This window comes from Lemur catta, chromosome 7, assembly GCF_020740605.2.
Source record: "Lemur catta isolate mLemCat1 chromosome 7, mLemCat1.pri, whole genome shotgun sequence".
In the NCBI taxonomy this organism is placed as follows: domain Eukaryota; kingdom Metazoa; phylum Chordata; class Mammalia; order Primates; family Lemuridae; genus Lemur; species Lemur catta.
In genome coordinates this window covers 31,343,694-31,365,558 of record NC_059134.1, presented here as the reverse complement: position 1 = coordinate 31,365,558, position 21,865 = coordinate 31,343,694, and the positions used below count along the sequence as shown (strand labels likewise).

General features: G+C 36.1%; 1 protein-coding gene across 2 annotated transcripts in view; it reads right to left on the bottom strand.

The window, feature by feature from the left end:
* GUCY1A2 (guanylate cyclase 1 soluble subunit alpha 2) overlaps positions 1-21,865 on the bottom strand; it is a 268,051-nt gene that overhangs the window by 245,023 nt on the left and 1,163 nt on the right. The window lies entirely within an intron of this gene.

The following is a 21,865-nucleotide window of genomic DNA, read 5'->3' as shown; positions in this document are numbered from 1 at the left end:
CATTTTCCCATCTGAAAAATACATGTAAGAAGTTCATAGTTCTCAGGGTCATGTTCAAGTGCAGCATTGCAAACTTAAGGCCTTGTAAACACAGAGTCAGAACATACTGGTGATTAAACCACCTTTTCTGGGTAGTCATAACTTCACAGCAAAGTTGGAATACCATTTCAAGTGATCTACACCACTAACGTGTTAAACAAAACTGGTAATTTGCTAAACAAAATGCAAAATGCTAAGTGTGCTAAAAGAAAAAAATAAAAAGCTAGAGATGCACTATAATATGTGAACTACAATAAAATCTTAAGCTCCCCACCCCCAGCTGACTGAATGGACCCCTCTTGGCCAAGGGGATGCCCTAAAACTGAGTTACTGGCCATGAGAAGGGAGGTCAGACATACCTCATCATGGCCCCTCTTCTTGTAGATATCATTTGTAACTCATTAACAGGCCTAAGGCTATGCAACACAAACCTGCATGTCCAATTTACATAACAAATCACTTGAGTCTGGGTATTCCACTGGTAGCTTGTCTCTAATTAACAGACTTCCTTAATCTTAACATAAAGCATACCAAGCTTTTAGAAAAAGCTTCATTTCTTTAACCAATAACAAATCAAAGAGTCTTTAAACCCACCTATAACCTACAAGCCCTGCTTTGAGATGTCCCAAATTGGGGGCTAAACCCATGTATGCTTTCCATGTATTGACTGACAACTTTACACGTAATTTATGTCTCCCTGAAATGTATAAATCCAAACTGTAACCCAACCACAGTGAGTCCACTTGCTCAAGGCTTCTTGGGTGTAGCTCCTGGCTATGGTCCTTGAATTTGGCTCAGAATAAACATCTATTTTACAGAGTTTGGCTTCTTTTCCATTGACAAATATAGAGTTTTTTAATATAAAAAAACTGGTTGCACATCTGCACATATTCATTGTGAGCACAGTATACATTTGAGCGACCTCATGACAACTCAGGGTAAAGGCTGACATTATGCTAATTGAGCCATAAGGGCATTCAAACTGATAACCTTTACCTTATTAAGAGTATGCTCTAATTAGCAAAGCACAGTGGTTATCATCATTATAATTATTGGTTGTAACTGAATATGCTTAACATATAATCAATATGATAATTAAGTCTTCCTATACAAAGTATTTGTTCGCTTTCCAAGTATTTTCCCCTTCCTTACTTCACTGTAATGCCTTTCCAAAATAGCCATTGAATTTCAGATTGATGCAAGACCTAATTCTATCAACACCAATTTAAGCTGAAAACATATACTCCTTGAAATGAAATAGATCCAAAGGGTTCTTATGTAGTCCTTCTCCTACGGTCAGGCAAGTCATCCAAGAATTTCTGATGTTTTCAAAGGACTCCGGAAAATAATACCACCATGCTCAGTTTGCATAACACTTCACAGTTTACAAATCACTTTTTCTTTCATTCCACTAGATATTCACAACATCATGAGTTTCAGATTTAATTAGCCACATTTTACACAAGAGAAAACTGAGAATCAGAGAGGTTGAAGTGCTTTGCCTCAGCTACACAGCCGCAGAAGAGCACCAACAAGACAAGGAATTAGGTCTCCTGCCTTCTTTCTCTCACAGGCTGCCGTCTCCATAAGTAACTTAACTCGTCTTCATGACCATCAGGACATGCTTCCATGTATCTGACTGAAATTCCTCATTTCCTTTTTTTTCTGTCTTTAATGGATATGAAAATGATGTTGTCAAATCATTTTCCCAAATCTGTAAATCGTGTTATTGTTATTTACGTAGTTCTGGTATGATCATTAACTTATTAGGGAGATTTTAGGAGATACATGCTTCACTAGTCACCATCTTGGCCAATGTGGCTCAGTCTGAATGAAAATACTATGAGACAAGATGGCACTGCTTCTGGACATTTTCTCAGGAAAATGGGTAATGCTGTATCAAAAGCCTTTGAGGGGACATGGCTCCAGTCTTGAAGCCCTAAACCAAGCAGAACCTCACAGGTGGTACAGGTCTGACTTGGTCTACAAAGTGTAAATAGGGCAGGCTTTCTGGGTGGAACACTGTAATAGCAACCAGCAATGTGCTGATTGCCAAACACGGGGCCCAACATGCTACATGGATCAAGTCATTTGATCCTCACAATAATCCTATAAGAGAGTTACAAGTATTACCCCAATTTTATAAATGTGAAAAACAAATCCAGAGAAGTTAAAAAAAAAAAACTTGCCCAAAGTCACGTAGATAGTCGGTGTCTGAGAATGTAATCTAGGTCTGACTGCCTCCAAAAACTCCAACCTTTTAACCTGCTCCTCTCAACTAAAATACATTGTTCTATCTTTACCAATAGCAGAGAAGATTACAGTTGAAAGGGATTAACTCCTGGCTAGACTGTGTGATTTTGGATACAGCATTTGTTTTTTGGAACCTCAATTTTTTTTTAAATAGGGAAATTTCCTGAATAACTATTTCTCAGGGTTGTTGAAAGGTCAAAATGAAATAAAACTATACAATATTATATGATAAACATTATATGATGATGTGATTCTATGCATAAATCTCTTGATGATGATGTAGTCAAAAAATTGTTAAATTGAACTAAACTGACCATGTCTAACATCTAGGACTGTTGCCAGGCGTGCCTCACAGCCCAAAGATGCCAATTAGTAAATGCTGCAAAGCTAATTAGTGCCTTTTCAACTCATGGGTGCCCTACTGGATAGCAATGGGCCTTGTGTAAGGAAATAATTTCTAGCCTTTTAAAACATCTTTGTAGCCTCCAATTGAGCATTTCCAAAGAATTCTCTATTGTTTCTAGCATTTGGAAGATACAGTGAGGTGTACCTGAACAAGAGCCTGGGAATAAAGGAAGTAATATTTCTGTCTGACAGTTAAATGATAAAATTAACACATCAAACAAAGAAATATGTTGTCAACCCTAAATGCACTAACTTAAACAATAAATTGTAAATGGATGACAGAGAATTACCTCCAATCATTTGCCAGGGTTTTTAGCTCCAGGCAAAGTAGGCCATTGAACAATAGAAGCAAAATATCTCAAGGTGACCCACACAGGGAGGACATGGGAGAACTGGTGAAGTTAGAGAAGGCAACCCCGTAAGAAAAAAAGGGCAGGGGGACAGTTTATGAAGCATTGCATTTAATACCATTGAGGGGCACACAGGCCCTCTGTCACATTGGGAAAAATTGCTCCTAAAATAAGGAAAATTCTTCAACCATTTTAACTAAAAAGGGAGTCTTAAGAATGTACTTGGAGCATCAGGTCTCAGTGGCAAGACTTCCCCTAAAACCTACAACTGGAAAGCTCCTAACTGGATTAAATAATTTGGCATGACATTCATTTTGCTTTGACTCTAAACAGATTAAAGCAAATTTCTGATTATTATGACTTGGCTTCTCATGTAGCCTTGAACAGGTAAGAAATGTGCTGACCATTAACACTTTGAGTAATGAGACTGATTTCACAGTTATCACTCATTGTAAATAAGTTGATTGTCATTCAGATGCCCACCAAAGCGTCAGTCATGGGCATTTTGTTTAACCAGTCAGTGGCTGAGTCTGATTATTTCAGGACACTGACAAGAGCAAGTCCTTGGAGTTTAAAAGTCTCAGATGCTGAAACATGCAGAAATCTCCAAAATAACACCCAAGGTGGGTCCTGCCCAGCTCCACAGTTTCCACCTCTCTTGGAAGGAGAACTCAATAAGAGTCAGAATATAATCGGATCTAGTGTTGACTATAATCTGATGATCCAGATGGATAAAAGACGTGCTTACGAGGCAGAGTTTTGGCAGATGATGACGGTCACATCATCAGTGGCTATGATGCACTAGATTCCTAAGTTAGAGATACAGAAAATCACACTTTTTCTGGGGGGGATAAAAAAACATGCATGCAGAACACTAATACTGTATGACATAAAAAGTCATACTTTTTCTTAGTTTAACTCAAAACTATCTGAGCACATATAACTACTACATTGCTTCCTCATTCCTCCTAAGAATTTAATTATGCAAGATACACAGATGTATGGGTATGCATAATTATATATTAATACAATGTATGCAGAGAAATATATACCCTTAATCATGTAACTTAATAGTTATGATAATCATGACTTCCTTTATATTCAGAAATCAGATTTAAGGGCATGTCAGTGCTCTTCTCGGACTCCGCAGCCTGAGCTAAGCTGCTGGCAGTGATGATGGCTTTTGTCGATCTACTCGTAGCTGCCTCGGCCACAGAAGCCTGGAGCACACAAACATGACAGTGGACAGGCAAACTAGGTCAGCCTGGAGGCAGAACCCTGGTGAAGAAAGAGCCCTTTACCATTTCTAACACAGGTCTACGTTGTGTGGACTCATCATACAGTCCAGAACTAAACAACTAGTAAAAGGAGTAAGGTTCAGGAAAACCAACAGGAAATTGCTACCAGCCACTCCTTGGCAAGTCATAAAGTAGGAGACACACGAGAGGCAAGATAGGGAGCCTATGCTGACCAATATTGTATATTGCATATTAGGGTGGAACTATTCATGCCCATGTTGAAATACATGGTGTCATGGTGGAAAGAGCTTAGGATGTGAAATAGGAGAACCAGGCACTAAAATGTAGGTGGTTGCCACCTTCCTGACTTTGGGCAAGTTACTATTCCTTTCTTAGCTTCAGCTTCCTCACCCTTGAGTTGGGCCTAATAATAATCCTTGCCCTGCCTACCTTGTACATTTTCTGAATGAATCAGAGTGGGATAATGTGTGTTAAAAATATGCTTTGCAAACTCTAAACAGATGCTACTTATTGCTAATGGTTTTTAGGTATGGTGAGTATCGATTCAGCACATCATTCCCTTATAGTCCTGAAGTGGGGGAAATTAAAAAGAACAAAAAAAGTAATGTCACTAATGCCTTGTGTTTTTAGGTGTTGTGAAACAGTATGGTTGGTGAAAGCCCTGGCATTTCAAAATTCTCTTCAAATGTGCTTACACTAAAAACCAATCAAAATAACCTGTTTACCACAAAATGGCCATCATAGCATGAATTGCTTAGAAGACTTCCAGCAAAAGACATCAAACTTGCTCACATGAGAACCAAATTTTTAATTATGTAGTATTTCTGGCCATTTGTTTGTCTCATTACCTACTGGTAAATTAGTAACTAGGAAAACGAGAGGGTGAAAGGATATAAGAGAGGGACATTGGGAACAGTTGCCTACAGATGAAGGGATGTTGCTGGCATGACATAATTTTTTTTTCAAATTTTTTCTAGAATACTGCATCAATTTTAAATATCTCACTCTACCATTCTGCTTTACAAAGAGTCAAAAATTGACCTGCACAAGATATGTAAATAAGCATGTACATATATTCATACCAGAAAAAAACAGGGAATTTTAATGACATGGTACTTAGAAACAAGGTACTGATTGGATATTATTCTCTATTTTCCAGCTTCTAAAAACATTTTAATTTCCTTGCAAGCATAAGGGCTATTAACTGGAATTTCCAAGGCAAACCCAGTACAAGGGCACCCATAATTAGCACAACACATATTAATCCATAAATTATTCATATAAGTAGCAAAAGCTCTGGAATCTCTATGCATTACAAAACATAAGGGCAACATCGGATCCATTTGGTCCCTTGAGCCTTATTTAAAATGAACTCTAAAGTAGCAGTAATAGTTCTTTAAAATAACAGAAAATAGTTTGAGATCCAAAATTTAAAAGTATAATGCCTCAACATCATTATTTTGTTTTTTACTTCCCAATGTAACTATGTTATTCCTACAGACCAACAACATTAAATAATTTACTGTAGCTACAGAGATCTCCAGATGGCTAACGGAGAAGCTCCCAGAAGCATCATTACTACATAGTCATCACTACATGGCAAAGCCTTGTGGGGCCAGACTCCAGATTTGATTTTAGGAGCACTAGGAGAGCTTCTCCATCCCACCCCTCCCTCAATGTCCCTCAATGTTTCCACCCCTACATAGGTGCTTAAAATCAAGAAAGCTGTTTTTCAATTAATAATTTAACATGATAAGGTATTTAAAATGTATACAATACAATTTATCTGATAGGACAGACACATAGTTTTGTGGCATACGGTTTTGATACAGGAATCAAAAGAGAGAAAGATAAAGTGAATAAGGATTACCAAAACAAATGTTCCTACTTTACAATTTTTTCTCAGCCTTAATCTATAATGTATCAGAGGTTAAACTAGTATAAAATACCAAGGCAAAAACTTTAATAGACTTGACTTTGATATGCCTTTGTTTTCATTTCTATTAGTCACTCTGGAAGAGCAAACAGTAATAAACTCTGTTATTTTAGGTTTTTAAGATGTTTTCAGGCAGGCATATCTTGATTTGATTTGTAAGTCACAGAAAGTAGCTGAATACCTAACCTAATGGCCAAGATTTGTTGATCTGATTTTATTTTTAGATCCTTATTGTTAGATTCCTATTTTATTTCACAATGGTAATATTTTTGTTGACGTGTATTTGAAAGTGACTTACTAGTATGTATTCTTTGAAAAATTATTATGTCTCTTGGGGAAACTTGTGGTAAAATGCTTTTTCCAATTACATACCCAATGGAATTATTCATTTCTACCATTACAATCACCATTAATGCCATTGATTAAGGTGATATCTTCCATCAATATTATCAAAATAATTGGATATCTGTGTTAAGTATCTGGATTTTTCTAACTAGTCAAGAAAGCTAGTGGAAAAGTACATTTACAATTTAATTTAATATTTGATTCCCTCTGTTTTCCCTCACCCTCATCCAAAAATGCAGCTGAACAAGAAGAGAAAGTGCCCAAGTGCTTAATCCTAGCAGGCAGTAGCCTCATCTACCACAATTCACACAGCCACCTGCAATAAGCTGCAGACGAAGGCCATCTGCTCTCCTTCGGCAGGAAAGTTAGGTTTGTGAGTTACAAGTACACTTTCGGAGAAAGAATTTAATTCAGAACAAAAGGAAAGACCGGTTTTCTTTGAAATGTGTTTATAATGGCAATAAGTTAACAGAGGAGAAAAAAGAGAGACTTTATAGCTTGCAAACACTGTCAGGTCCACAAAGCGTTTATTGATATCTTTGTTATCCGGTGGAAACAATAAATGGCTCTTCTCCAGCTTCCACACAAGTAACTCCTTCATATCTGTCTGAAGCTTCAAATGGAATTACTATAGTGTCTAGCTAAGATTTACTTTTTCCCTCAGTCTCTGTTTCATTATAACACAATCATCTCATCATTATCATCCCCTACAATAAATGCCTTTGGAGGCAGATTCTTTTGTTAAGGAAGTAAAAGGCATTTTCATTAGTTGTGGCAAATTTTTTAAAAAGACACGATAAGGGTAATTATACCTACTCCAGATTTCTATTTAAATGGCATCATTTAATTCAGAATCCAATGACAGAGTCATTTCTCTTCTGCCACATATGATCAATAGTACATAGGTAGATAAATGCATAGATACATAAATACCATAGATATGGTACCATAGATATTTCAAATATGCTATTAAAATAAATCTGGGTTTACATGTGTAAATACTATGATAACACAATTTGTAAGAATCTCTGCATCCTTTCTTTTCTGGAAAGTAAACAAGTTCCTCAAGTTAAAAAACAATAGGTAAGACAACATTTAAAAATTAAGACATCACTCATGCACAAATTAAACCAATCACATGGGGAAAAATGAAATTGGAAGAAGGCTAACAGATTCTGAGTGACCAGGCACTGAGAGAATTTGGTCAATAGGCATTTATTTGAATAAGATACTTTACTTTCTTTTGTTAAGGTCTACAGAAACCTACTGAATTAAGATGACAAGAAAGAGGTTGGAAGAACGATAAAAACTTTCATAAATTTCATTCCCAAAATGTTTGCAACAGAATCACAAGAAAAAATGGGTGGGGTGGGGGGGGGAATAACTGAAACATCTCAAAATCCTGGCACAGAAAGGGCCAATTACAAATATCTACTTCATGACATAATACTGAATTTCTTTAAAATGTAGTTAGGTCATGTGGGAAGAACTTATTCTTTCCTCTTAGTATATAATATAAGCTGAACAGTGTAGCAGATCATGAGTATTCAAGAAAAATACAACACTTCTTTTTTTTAATTTAGCAGATTACTAGATCCATTTTTTGCTCCATAGATCTTCTTTTCTGGCTCATGACATAGTAAAATTAAGCATGCATAGTAGCCATATAAGAAATATATGACAAAGAATAAAAATAATAGGGCACAATTATTTACATTTTTCTAGTCTCTGTTTTTCTACTTTGTTTTTCTTGTTGTTGATTTTAGTTTTCTAAAGTGCATTTGTATTTATTACCTTACTTGTTTCTTACAACATTTGTGTGGTATACTTAAAATAAATGTCTTTATATTCACTCTAAATTTATTCATTTAACACATATTGATTTACCAATTGCAATGTGCCAGGCACATGGCAGACATGAAATTTGGCAATATATATAAAACAGAGAAAAATCCTTGCTTGATGACATTGAGCAAAATTCACCCAGAAAAGGAAGGAAGAGGCCAAGAGGCTACATTTGATTCTGTATGTCCTGTTTGGCCTTATTTTACCTTCCACATCGCCTTTAAACTGCATAAAATATAATATATTCAATATAACAACAAAATAGAGTCTGATTCGTTTGGCTCCTAATACTTTGAGAGTTCCTTCCATTAGTGACCTTTCCTCCAGTATCAAAAAAGTGTCAAAAAGAGTTCTAACACTGAACAAAGTCACATCACACACAGAGAGGATAAGATCAGGAGTGTATGTGAGTGTGTGTGTGTGTGTGTGTGTGTGTGTGTGTGTGTGTAACTCACATATATATAAACTTACATAACTTTTATAAATAACAGAGAACAAGCTAATATAAATACAAATCAAAAAACTGTTCATGCCACGTGGTGTTCAATTTATAAACTCTTATCTTTAGAAGAATAAGAGAAAATCTGAAGTCTACAACTATTAAAAAGATAATGCCACAGTTATTTAAGCAGCGGATTATACAAATGAAAAAATGGGCACTTCATGATTTCAGTATAAAACTACTGAAGGATGAATGAGTGACATTTCAGACTTGATTTGACACCCCATGGTCAGTGCCACTACCATTGTTAACCTTTACCTAGAGAACTGCGAAGAGCATGGCAATTTAAATTTGATAGTTGCTAGATATACAAAATTAGCCAATGACTAATGATTTATAATGATAAAATCTAGAAAAGAATCTAATAAAAATTAGGTGTGAATAAAACCAAAATCTGACAGTAGACTTTGCACTACCTACACTCCTACTATGCCATATTGCATTCCTTTTTGTATAAAGAAAGAAGTGTCCTCATTCTTAGAAAAGTAATCAAAGAATGCCTTTAGAGCAACCCTATTCTTTCCCAAGTCCTCTCTGTCTCATCTATCTCCAGCTTTTTTTACTGCTCTATTCACTTCAAACACGAATCTCCATCTCCTTAATAAACTGATTTGGCCTCACGGGCACTGTTAACACTCACTCTCTCTCTCTTTCTATTTTTATTGTCAAATGTCTTGAATCAGAGATGTATGCCCAGGATAGCCTTTGTTTACCCATCATATATTCCCTCTTTAAACCTTGATAAATAGGTTTCTATCTCAGACGCAGTATTGACATCACTTTTCTAAGGCCACCAGCAACCTTGTTCTATTCAATTCTCTTCATTATTTTGCAAACATCAAGCCCTGAGTCCTTGCTCCCAGCTGCTCCCCAGTCTCCTCCCATCCCACAAACACAAAAAAGAATCCTAGCACCTCATTCTTCTGGTTCTTTTTGTATATTGCTCCCTAATTCTCTGCTGTTCTATTTCTCTCTCATTCAGAGTGTTTGTCAGTTTTCAAGATACTAGCTATCACCTCCAAAGTCACTATCTACAGCCATGAGCCCTTAGCCAAGTTCCAATCCCAAGTCTTCAATTTTGTACTTATTAAATCGGCTGACAGGTACTGTGTGCTAAGGTTGGTGATTCAGTAATACAAGCCCTTAAAGAGCTCATAGGTTTCTAAAAGATTAGAAATGCATGTTTATGGCAAGAGATTGGAGATCATGCTCCAGGACATATTTGGAGAAGACTGTGTAAATGTGAAAGACACTATTCTTAGTGTCAGAGTGGATGGGAAAACTGCTAACCTTAACCTGGAGACAAGGACTGCGGAATGTGAAGAAGGAAGTGAAGATGATGAATCTCGCCGAGAAATGGTGGAACTGGTTGACTGCAGAGACTATGTGAGGCCCTCACACCAGTTCATTGATAACTTTTTGTTGGTATATGTTAAAACATTTTAAAAATACTTTACTTCTGTTACTTAAAATAAAATATGTTAGTTTCAAAAAATCATTTTCACCTAAATTCAAAAAATCCAAATCCAAGGCTATCATCATATTTCTTCCAAATGCCACCCTACCATTGCTGAATTTTGCACTTGTATTAATGCCAACACCATTCTCAAATTCACTATCACAGGTTAGCTTCCCTGGGAAGCGACTCTGAGAAGGAGATTAGCATGCAGCAAATTTATTAGGAAGTGCTACTGGGATCAACATCCATGAAAAGGTAAAAAAGGAAGCAGCAAGGGGCAGAAGGAGAAGTTGGGCTGTGATGCAGTCTCAATGGAAGCCTCAGCCAACCCCACATGGAGATCTGACTTCAGAGTTGCCCCACACTGATTAGTCAAGGGATGGGGCATGACCTTGGGCAACTGTGATCATAGGCAAGTTACTCAACTACTTTGAATCTAAATTTTCTTATAAGATTACTTTGAAAATTCAGTGATATATATTATGATAACTCTTAATAAATGTTGGCTCCATATTAGTGGCCTAACACATGTTAATTCTCCTTCTCCCACCTCCTAAGTTATTTTAAACTATTCTCTTTTTCCCAAGTCCTAAGCCTTCCTTTAAAATGGCACAATACATCAATAAAGATGTATTGAGAAACTACTTCTAGCCAAGATTATTCTAGGTGCTACAAAAGACCACAGTGATCAATCCAAACAAGATCCCTAGACTTGTGGAGCTTAAATTACTGTGAGGTAAGACAGGCAATAAATAAGCAAACCAGTAAATAAAAAGATAACTTCTGATGGTGATTGCTATGATGAAAACAGCAAATAATAATTGATGCAAGAGAAAACGATTAGTAGGAGAAGGCTACTATCTGATGAGGTGACACTGAGCTGAAATCTGAAAACCAAGAAAGGACCAATCTTGGGGAGACCTGAGCAAAAGGTGTGAGTAGCGGGGCATTTCTGACATGGAGAATGGGACAAAAGTCATGAGTCAAGTTGATGTTTGCTTGGCATAATCAAGGAGTGTATCGCAGAACCTTGAGTGTAGATTAGAGTATCACGAGATGAGGTCAGGGGCGTGGACTCCTGATATCTTGTAGAACATGGTAAGGCATCACCCCTGTATTAGTGCTGCACTTAATGGATAAAATGCATAGAGCACTTAGCACTGCCTGGTACATGGTAAGAACTCAATAAAATCAACATCATTATTATTACTGTCATCATCATTATAGATTAAATTGGTCTTTTTACATACAGACCATATGTCCTCTACTTCATGCCAAATGAGGAATGGTCAGGATTGAATGAGGGGCAGAAATAGCTGTTGTGGACATCATTTAGTAATTTTTCAAATGTGACTTTACATTTTTTAATTCAAAACAACAATATCAAATTTCTGTCTGAGTGCCCCACTTCAGGCATCTGTTTAGAGCATATTGAGTACAAGCCGAATGAATCAGTAAGGGTTCACTTGCTAGATAAATGCTGTCTGAATGAATGAATGAATGTGAGAGGTAAGTGAATGAGTGAATAAACAAGAAACCAGTAAGATCACATTTGTTTTTAAGATTTCTGGAAGGGGACGTCATTTGTAAATATATAAGAGCAACAGAATGACTCTGAAATGTCATACGCCCAAAAATGTTGAAAATATTTCCCATAGAGAGCATGAGAGTGCTAAACAAGAACTATAGAGCAAGGCAATATCTAGAAGTTTTGCCATAGAGTGTGGCTGGAGGTAACTGAGGGTATTAGGAAATGTGATTACCAATAAGCAAATCAGTAAGATAACTGGTAGGAAGGGGATGTAGAAAGGCACCAATATTTATTGATCACTTATGGTATTCCAAATACTGTGCTAGGCATTTTTATACTTTTAATCCTCATAATGTTATACAATAAGTATTACCCTCATTTTACAGTGAAGAAATAGAGCCTTGGAGAGGCTAATTTATCCAAAGATGCACAAGATAACAACAGGAGTGTGGCTGACTGCAAATCTGTTCTTTTCTCAGAATACAGAGTTAAAGAATCTCAACGAATACTTTGGTCCACAACAAAGCAGTGAAGCAGTGCAACAAAGTCATTAATAATAGTAAATATAAGGTTTTCAATTCACTGTTCTCATTTTATTACATATTTGCTCTTGAGTAAGAGATTAGTGAGAGAAATATGATTTCAGAGATGGAAAGTGGAGACAGCAAAGTTATTTCCCCAAAGTCAAATTAGAACAAAAATCAGAATGCAGCATTTATTGAGTTGTAGTTAGCAGTCCCTGCCCATGCTGGGCACACACATAGACAAACAGGCTTATAGGCATTTTTCAAGAAAAAATAAGACAAGCACATTTACCAAATTATATACAGAACTCCAAAAGTTAGTAAAACTTTTTGTTAAAATCCACTCACAATATTTCTCCCTTGCCTGAGAGACTCCCTGGTGGAACATGAGAAACTGAGAATGCACATTAACTCTGTCAGACCACAAGGACCATTTAGCTCCTCAGGGCTTCTACGTAGAGGAAGTTCGCTGTCATCAAGCATCATGTCATCTAAAACACTCCCCTTACCAGGATGTTAACACACCTATAGCAGAGTGATAATTACTACTCATAAGGACAACACTGAGGCATTGAAACACACAAGAGAAAGTCTAGGATTATCAAAGACTTATTAACAAATTTAAGATCCTTTAACTCAAGTGTATTTTATCGCATTTCAGCTGCTCACTTATAAATTGGTACTGCATATGTTAGAGCTCACTTAGTCAAAATGTTTGATTAACCAGAACTAATTTCTACCTTTTTAGATAAGAAAATATCCACTGCACTCTCCAATCCAATAGGAAATGTTTTGGTAGCCATCCGTTACTCTGAATCCCACAGGCTCCCTTATACTCAGGAAGTGGGGTATCAAGTCTGAGTCAAGGAAACCTTACGATGTAGCAAATAGGGACCATAAATAATGCACTGAATGATGTAGCTGAACAGCCTTATATTTTCAAGCATTAGTTCTAATTTTGTAAGTGCTAGTCAAGCAGTCAGTTAGAAATTAGTTAATGACCTTATCATTAATTATCATTATCATTAACTAGTTAGAAATGACTAACTACTTACCAGGTTACCTGATTCTGGTTTAGAAGTGGGGGAAAAATAATCAATTATTCTAAGAGAGTCAATTGAATAGAGTAAGACCCAGATATTTACTAAATAATCTTAATATCATATCTGTGTCCAAACAGGAAGACTAGAAATGCCATTGAATTAGTACAGTCTTCCCCATTTGATATTTACTCTCATATTTCCCAAAATATAACCCTCCACTCTACCAGATTGCCCCTAAACACCTCAAGCTCAATCTGATGTACAGGCCTTTTAATATATATTTAATACCTTCACTGCTTTATACCTTGCACATCATACTCATCCTCTCAGTTTGTTCTACAAATTCATTATCCCCAACCCCACTGGACACTTAAAAAATACCCAATAATACATCTACCTATTCCTGGTCAGTTTTCCTCCTCATTCTGTAAATCAGCAATTTCTGCCTCTACCACTTCTCCCAAGGACCCTATCCCTCCAGTGCCATTATTATGTCCACTAATGATAACCATAGGATAGATCTTTGGATGTGCTGGTGTGCAGTTTTGTTTTATGGGATATTTGGTAACGCAGGATTTCTTACATACTGAAATGATAATGAACAAAATAGCATGATAGAGATATCAATGCTGTATCTTATAGAGTTACACATCTCTTTAAGAGATAATATGTAAACCCTGTAAGTAGCAGCACATATGCCCCCCAAATAGTTGTTGTGTCTACAGAAATTTAAAGATAATCCTACTAACCAAAGTTAGAGGCCACTTATATAAAATCTACAGATTATTACAAAGTTCCAATAAAACACCAGGTATGGCAGTAGTTTGAAAATCTTAAAGCATTCTAAAAACTAATGTTAGGACTATACTGACCATTATTTATGTCTGAATAAAAGCTACAAAAGAACTATTAGATAAAATAATCAACTAAAATATGGCAGCACAAAATCATTGTAACCCACAGAGAACTACCAGATACACCACAAGCTACACAAGGACTTAGTCAATCAAATATTCATTCTTTTAACAAACATTTACTGAGTGCCTTTGTAATTTAGACCCTCTGCTAGGCATGTGCATACAGAGATGAATAAAATATGATTTTTGTCGTAAGGAGGTAGAATAAATCAAAGTCACAGTACAATACAATAAGTCCTATAATGGAGATGTGAGCAATAACTTAGTATTCTACAGAGAAAAACTGCAGTGACTGAAAACAGGATACGTGTGTGTGTGTGTGTGTGTGTGTGTGTGTGTGTGTGTGTGTGTGTATACATAAAAATAGTCAGAAAAACCACCCTTTCCCAGTATTCAGGTGAAGGGTTTGTGCATGAAGAAGCATGGGCATACAGGAACAAAGAATGTAAGCATGTTTTAGAACATTTTGATTGTCACCACTGGCCACAGTAGACTCACACATAACAAATATGGTATGGTCAGTGGAAAAGGAGGCAAGTGACTTCAAGGACTTACAGTGAACATAACATCAGGACTTTCACACAGATAGTCTCCTCTCATGACTGGTTGGTTGGAGAGTTGTCTGCAAATGCAAATTCTACAAATGTTAGATCACCAAGATCACCATTTATTTGGAGAGTTCAGCTAGACCTTATCCAACTTGGCCACTGAATGACAGAAGGACTAATTGGCTAAGGATGTAGAGATCAGCAACCATTACTATTTTTGTCATATTTTGGTAGGGTTTGAAGGTGGCCCTATACATCTGATATCTGAACTTCCTATTGCTTCTTTTCTAGAAAAAAGCAATTCTGGTATTCAGATGTGTTTCTTTCTCCCTTCACCTTTTTAATTTTTTCATCGGCATATAAACAAATCATTCCTCCAAAGTGAACCAATAGATGGAGCATTTGAGAACTGCTGGGTCAATCTCACTCTAAAGAACACAAAAGCCAATGGTAATGTCCAATTGACCCTCACAACAACCCTTCTTCTCCCTTTTCCTCTACAATCCCCAATCTTTTTGAATACTGGTTTCTTCATTCTTAGGGAAGAGGTCACAAAACACAGCAATGCCATGTGACCTTCTGAACATAAACACAGGGCAGTTAACAAAACACCTTCAAGAAAAATAGGAAAAGAGTCCACAATAATAAAGCTACAAATGGTAAAACCTCAAATGCCTTCTACCACACAACCAATAAGATTATTTTGATCACAAAGGATATAGTCATAGATGTGGCGATAATAGCACCAACTCACCACCTTTATCCCTGTCCCTGCTAAGGCAGTAGCTGCCTGGGATAAATCCATCCCAAAGGAGCCATTTCCAGGATCACTCTTTCCAAATATCAGTCTGCAGAGCTCAGTGAGCTTAGATCAATGGTCCCCAAGGTGTGGAATTCAGTCACCTTTTGACACAATTTTAGTGTGCCTAGAAATCACCTGGCATTTTGTTCAAAATGTAGTCTGAGTCCCTAACTGGATCTACTAAACCAGACCCTCTGCAGATGAGGCCCAGCAATCTGTATTCTAACAATTTTCTTCAAGTATATCTTATGTTCACTGAAGTTTTATAGCCACTAGCTTAAATGAAGAACTATTTAATAAGCCTCAGGTAAAACCTGTTCAGGAAGTGATTTCTCACTATTCTATTCATAAGAATGTTCACTCTTTCTCAATTCCCCATAACAGTTGCAACAATTCTCCAGCCATCAGAGATATTTCCAGGTCCCCTACTTTCCAAATCACTCTAGGCCTCACTTTTATGAGGTGCTTTGAGCTTATGGCACATAATTCTAGATCTTCAGATTTTGTCCTGAAACGATATTTGAAGACCGAGATTATGTCATTTCCATCTCCTAGCAGTGCATTTTTGGCAACAGTAACCCACTTGCTGACAAACATTTCTCTCATTTGACAGAGAATGGTGCAGAAAATATAAGCAACATAGACTATAGGAGATCCATTACATTTATCTAACTTCTTAAAATATAAATGGGCTACTCAAAGAGTCCTAGGAGGAGGATATTGTTCTATCTGCTTTAAAAAAAAAAAAAAACTTCATTCTGAAGTTTTGTTTTAAACAAAAAATGTAAGCAAATTTTAAAGAGGGTTGCACACTTGAGTATGTCTCTGCCAGGCTGGGTGCAAAATTTAAATATTTTGTTTGATGGAACCAACTATACCACAAAACATAGAAAACACAAAAGAAACAGTAACAGAACAATCAAAAAAAAATCCATCCACTTATATTAAGCATTTTATTGAACATCCATTAGGTACCAGATAAACATACAAGTATTGAGGATAGAGTCAGAATTTAAACAAAGGCTTTGAGTTTTAAACTAAATCACTGTCTCATGCATTAAACAGGGGCCTGCAAAAAAAAAAAAACCCTCAATAGACGGCTCTTGCAAATATTCTCCCTGCATATGCCACGTAAATTGTTTTTCTTCCTACATGTGTATCAAGTCTCAAAAAAGAAAATTATATTTTCTTGATAACTCATGATGAACAATGTGTAGCAATAACACATTTATTTTGCTATCACATTTAATAAAATATGTATAGTATTTTTACTTTATTTTCAGCTCTCTATAATAGAGGCAATAAGACATAAAGGTGAACAAAAAGAGTGATGATGATACTGAGGGGAAAAATATATAACAGAACTCAAGTACTCCTTCCATGCATCTCGGAGTCCTTCAGATAGAAAAATTGTACACTAAAAAGGAATATATGATCACTTATCACCTCTACTTACAAACTAATAGCCATTGATATCATTTCCCATTGTCAAAATTTATCTTTAAAATGAAAACTTAATAATTGAATTGGTAGCCAAACAAGAATAGAGCACTATATACTTACACAAAACGTAAATGGCATTTGCTGGGTGACTACTGCATCTCACAGCCTAGACCTTTGAACAGATGTACAGATTAGTCTGAATGCAATGGATGAAGAATGCTTGACATTCTTAGGCAAATGAAATCAGCAGTTTCTCTTTCACCTACGTTTTTCCTAATTTAAAATTAATTTGCTGTGAAATACATTCTACCAAATATATACGTCTTCATATTTTTATAGAATTTATAGAAGTGTTTTTCACATTGCCACACAACATTTAATAATTTGACGGAAATGTTTGAATCTGCAATGATTACATATGTCTGTGTACATGCCGGGGAGCCAAAAAGGGACTCCAGTTTTAATTGTTTTAATGGATTGGCTAGTCTATGTCAACAAAATAAAGTGCTTCTTATCACTTTTTTAAAAGTACTTGACATCTATTCTATGAACTCTTCCAATAAGGTTACTAGCAAGTGAATTATTAAGAAAAAAAGAAAAATTTTAGATCACGTAGAAGTTTTCAAATTTGGTTGAAATTAATGGATCTCACCCTGAAAATATTATTTATTGAATTTGAGGAGTTTTATGAATAACATTGCTCCTCTTTCACAACAAATCTACCAGGTAATTGTTATTCCTAGCTCACAAAAGAAGAAATTAAGGCTCAGAGAAGGTAGGAGGTAGCTTTCCCAGGGTCTCACACTTAGTAAGGAGCTTAGGAGCAGACTGTTCAAACCCAAGTCTGTCAGACTCCAAAACTTTGTTCTTTCTACTCTGCCAAGTTGTTTCTCAATGATTGGGGATGAGGCAGAGAAAGGCAATCGACAGCCATTAGATCCAGTTTCTACTAATGTGAAAACTACACTACTGGAATGCATTTTATCTATTTTTATAATTGTAAGGAATACATTTCTCAGAGCTTTGTTAGCCAAATTGAGCCCCAAATTGAAAAAGCTTTAATTAAAGTATACAAATTTTCCAAATATCATAACTCACAAATATATTTTATATATTTTTCATTGTCAACATGTTAGTTACACTTTCTAAGGATTTTTTTAAAGTTTTTTTTAAGACTTTACACATGTCAGACAGTTGATTTTTATTTACTGTTAGGAAAGGCTAAATATGTTTTTTTTTACATCCTTTCATTCTTTCCTATGCATGTATCAATATAATTTCCTTTCCCAAAATATTGAAACAATTTCTGTCTTTTTGCCACTTGAATCCAGGCTTCCCTCTCTATTTTGTCTCTTGGTTTCTGGGACAATTCCCTAGGCTAGTAGCTTTCCTCCCCTTATTTGCCATTCTTCCAGTTCTATTACTTTTCTTCCTGCCATTCTGCTCTCTAAGCTTCTGAGGTCTTCAAAGACACCTGGAATGCCCCTGACAAGAAACCTAGGGACGCCTTGGCCTTGAGTTAGACAGAATATCTTTACTGAGAGGCTGACATCAGCAATCCCAAAACTGATGTCAAAGTGATAGGGCAACTAAATAACCCTCATTTACAAAAATAAAATCCAAATAAATGACTTACTAAATTCAACCTTGATGTAAAATCCCCAGGTGTTTCTCAATCTGTGTTCCCAAGTATTAAATTATTTCACAATACATAACACACTATGTGATTTACATATCTTCAATCAAGTCTTTACAGTTATTTTCATTCTTATGGCTGCACCTCAGACATTCACAGTGAACAAAACCATCCAAAGTGGATGATAAATAAAACTTCCTCTAGACATCTCCAAGACAATTGGAGTTCTTACGTTTTCCTACAATACACTTTCCTCAAAATAAAGACTATAATTAAAGAAGTTCCATGAGGTCAAAGACAGGGTATGTTTTGTTCAGCATGTGTCTTGCCAGTGCTCTGCACAATACTTGCCACACTGTAGATCCTCAAGTATTTTTGAATAATTGGATGAATTAAATAGTATTTTGATGTCCCTACTTAAGAAAGTAAACTATCCTCAAAAGTTTCAAAACTCGTAATATATGCCCTGGTTTTCTTTTATATACTATTATGACAGTTTATTCAAAGCCTAAGAACATATGTCTTTGTAGAATCTCAGAATAGGGAAGAACTCTAAGCATAACACCATACAGATGAGAAGGATCCCAGAGAATTAAAGTAATGTGTCCAGAGATATACAAGTTGTCCAAGGCAAAATTAGAATCAGGTCTCCTGAATTCTGGATATTTTTCAATTTCATCAGTTCAATTTACTTGTATTATTTACATTTTAGAAAGTATTATAATCTTTATATCTTACACCAGTGCGTCTAAAAATGACTAATAAAGTATCAAAAACCTGAGTTTAGTCCATCGGTAAAATAGCTAGTTTAATTACTTGGCAATTAAATAGTATTTATTAAATTCATTTTTATTTTCCTACTTGCAAATCATTCTGAATAAAAAACAAATCCCAAGTAACTGAGACATTTCATGATGAGACCATTGAGAAAACAGGAACTTCCATAGCAAGTACAGTCTCTCCTAAAGTATATTGTAATGGAATGCAACCAAGCTCATAATGATCAAAACAACCAGAAATTCCCATCTAAAAATGCCCTGGTAATACTCTTAGTGATTTCAAAAAAAAAAAGTTGTTCAGCTCTAATGAGAGAATGGATAGAGAATAATCCATCTTCCCAAGTGTTTTCAGAGAAGTTTAGAATCCTGACAGTATCAAAGAATGAATCTACTGGAACTTTTTGAGGCAGTGTCCTAACTTGCCAAATAAAAGAAAAATGAGACCACGCAGATATTATATAAGTCACTGCTTTGAAATATAATCTCTGTTTTCTTTGTGTCAGTAAGTCTATTGGTGATATGGTTAGCCGTGAGAATTTTTCTATACATGTAATATGATGTTGAAAATGTTTACACTATATTCACTTGTATATTCTCAGCATCCACCTGACAGAACCTTTTCAAAATAGAAAATAATTATGGCATGGAAAGTATAAATAGCTGTTGCACATATTTGAGCCTCACAACTATTTTCAAATTTCTTATTCTGAAAACCATTATCTGGGTACATGCTTTTATCCAGCAAAAAGCCAGAGTCATTCAAATTTGACTTATAAAAGTAACCATCAGAGGCTATTTCCTCCCTCTTATTCTGGGAGTAAATGCCTATGTTCTCGGTTTATTTTATCTATTCCTCATGCAAATTGTTGAAAACAGTCTTAGGTTAAATTGGCATTACCAATTTACTTTTTTAAAATTACTTTTTTAAAATTTGTAAATTCTGGTTCTTAGGCAAAAAGAAAACTCCAAAATTATAGAAAAACAATTCTCCCAAAACTATTCATTATCTTTAGTAAAATCAGTTTATCAAATATGAATCTGTTGTACTGAGGAATTATTAATAGTATATTGCACAAATGTTGCTTTTAGATACTGACACAAATCTACAGATGCACAGGATATTAGACTCCTCTTATAAAGGATTATGTCCAACAATCTGCAACATCAAATAGTTGCTAAGATGATGCTGCCTTGGAAATACTGGCAGGGAAGAACAGCAAACAGCAGCCAACCCATTCTGAGGTTTATTTCCTAGGTTATCAATGGAGAAAAGAGGTAGAAAGGTATATTAAAAGAGGAAAAATACACAAGAAGAGGAAGATGACTGAAGAGTATTTTCAATGATTAAAAAAAAAATCATTTTCCATTAATGTAAGTGCCACAAGGATATCTGCAGGACTACCTGGAACCAGTACTCAGCCGCTCCGGCTCTCACTCCGCAGGTCCCTCTACCAACAATTGCAATAGTACTTTCAAAAGCGAGACTCAACAGTAATCAAACAAGATCAGTGTTCAAATTCATTCTGGAGACTTTAAAGACGCAAAAGTCCCAGGAGTGGATAGGTAAAGTACCATCGGGAGTTAAAACGCTTGTAGCCAAGGTCAAAGTGAAGATAAAAGGTGGATGGAGATTTGACACTGAATCTCTTTCAGATTGTCTGCAATAGAGTGGATTCCTTCAAAACAGAGTTCACCCAGACAGGGAAAGACTAGATCAGAGTTCTGCCATTCCTGCAAAAGATAAAAATCAAAGGTAGCTGAAATGCCTGGGCAGGAATGAGGCAGGAGCGGCCAGAAAGGATGCCTTAGAGCCAGGGGAGTTTGGTGTACACCTGGAACTGCTGTTACAGACATCCCGAGATGAGCCCAAGTCTGGAGAAGCCTAGGAAAGCATTTATTCATTCAACAAATATTTATGAAGGGCCTAATATAAGGAAGGCCCGGAAAAATGAGGGAGAGGGCACTGTGGAATCCAGGGAAGGGGGAGTGGAGGATGAGATACGGGTGCAAGAAGTACCAGAGAGCTTTAGAAAACCAGACACCAGGTTTACCCAGAAAAGCAGCTTGAGCCAATAAACGCTTGGTGAATAAAGGGAAAAAACTACTGGGTGGGGAGAACACGAGAAAGATTAGAGGTTTCTTCATCATAAGGCAACTCAGAAAAATATCTGGCAGAGAGTATCTGAAGATTTGAGAAAAGGGATGCAACACAGAATGCAGATAGCCTGTGGAATTCAACGATGTCAGAG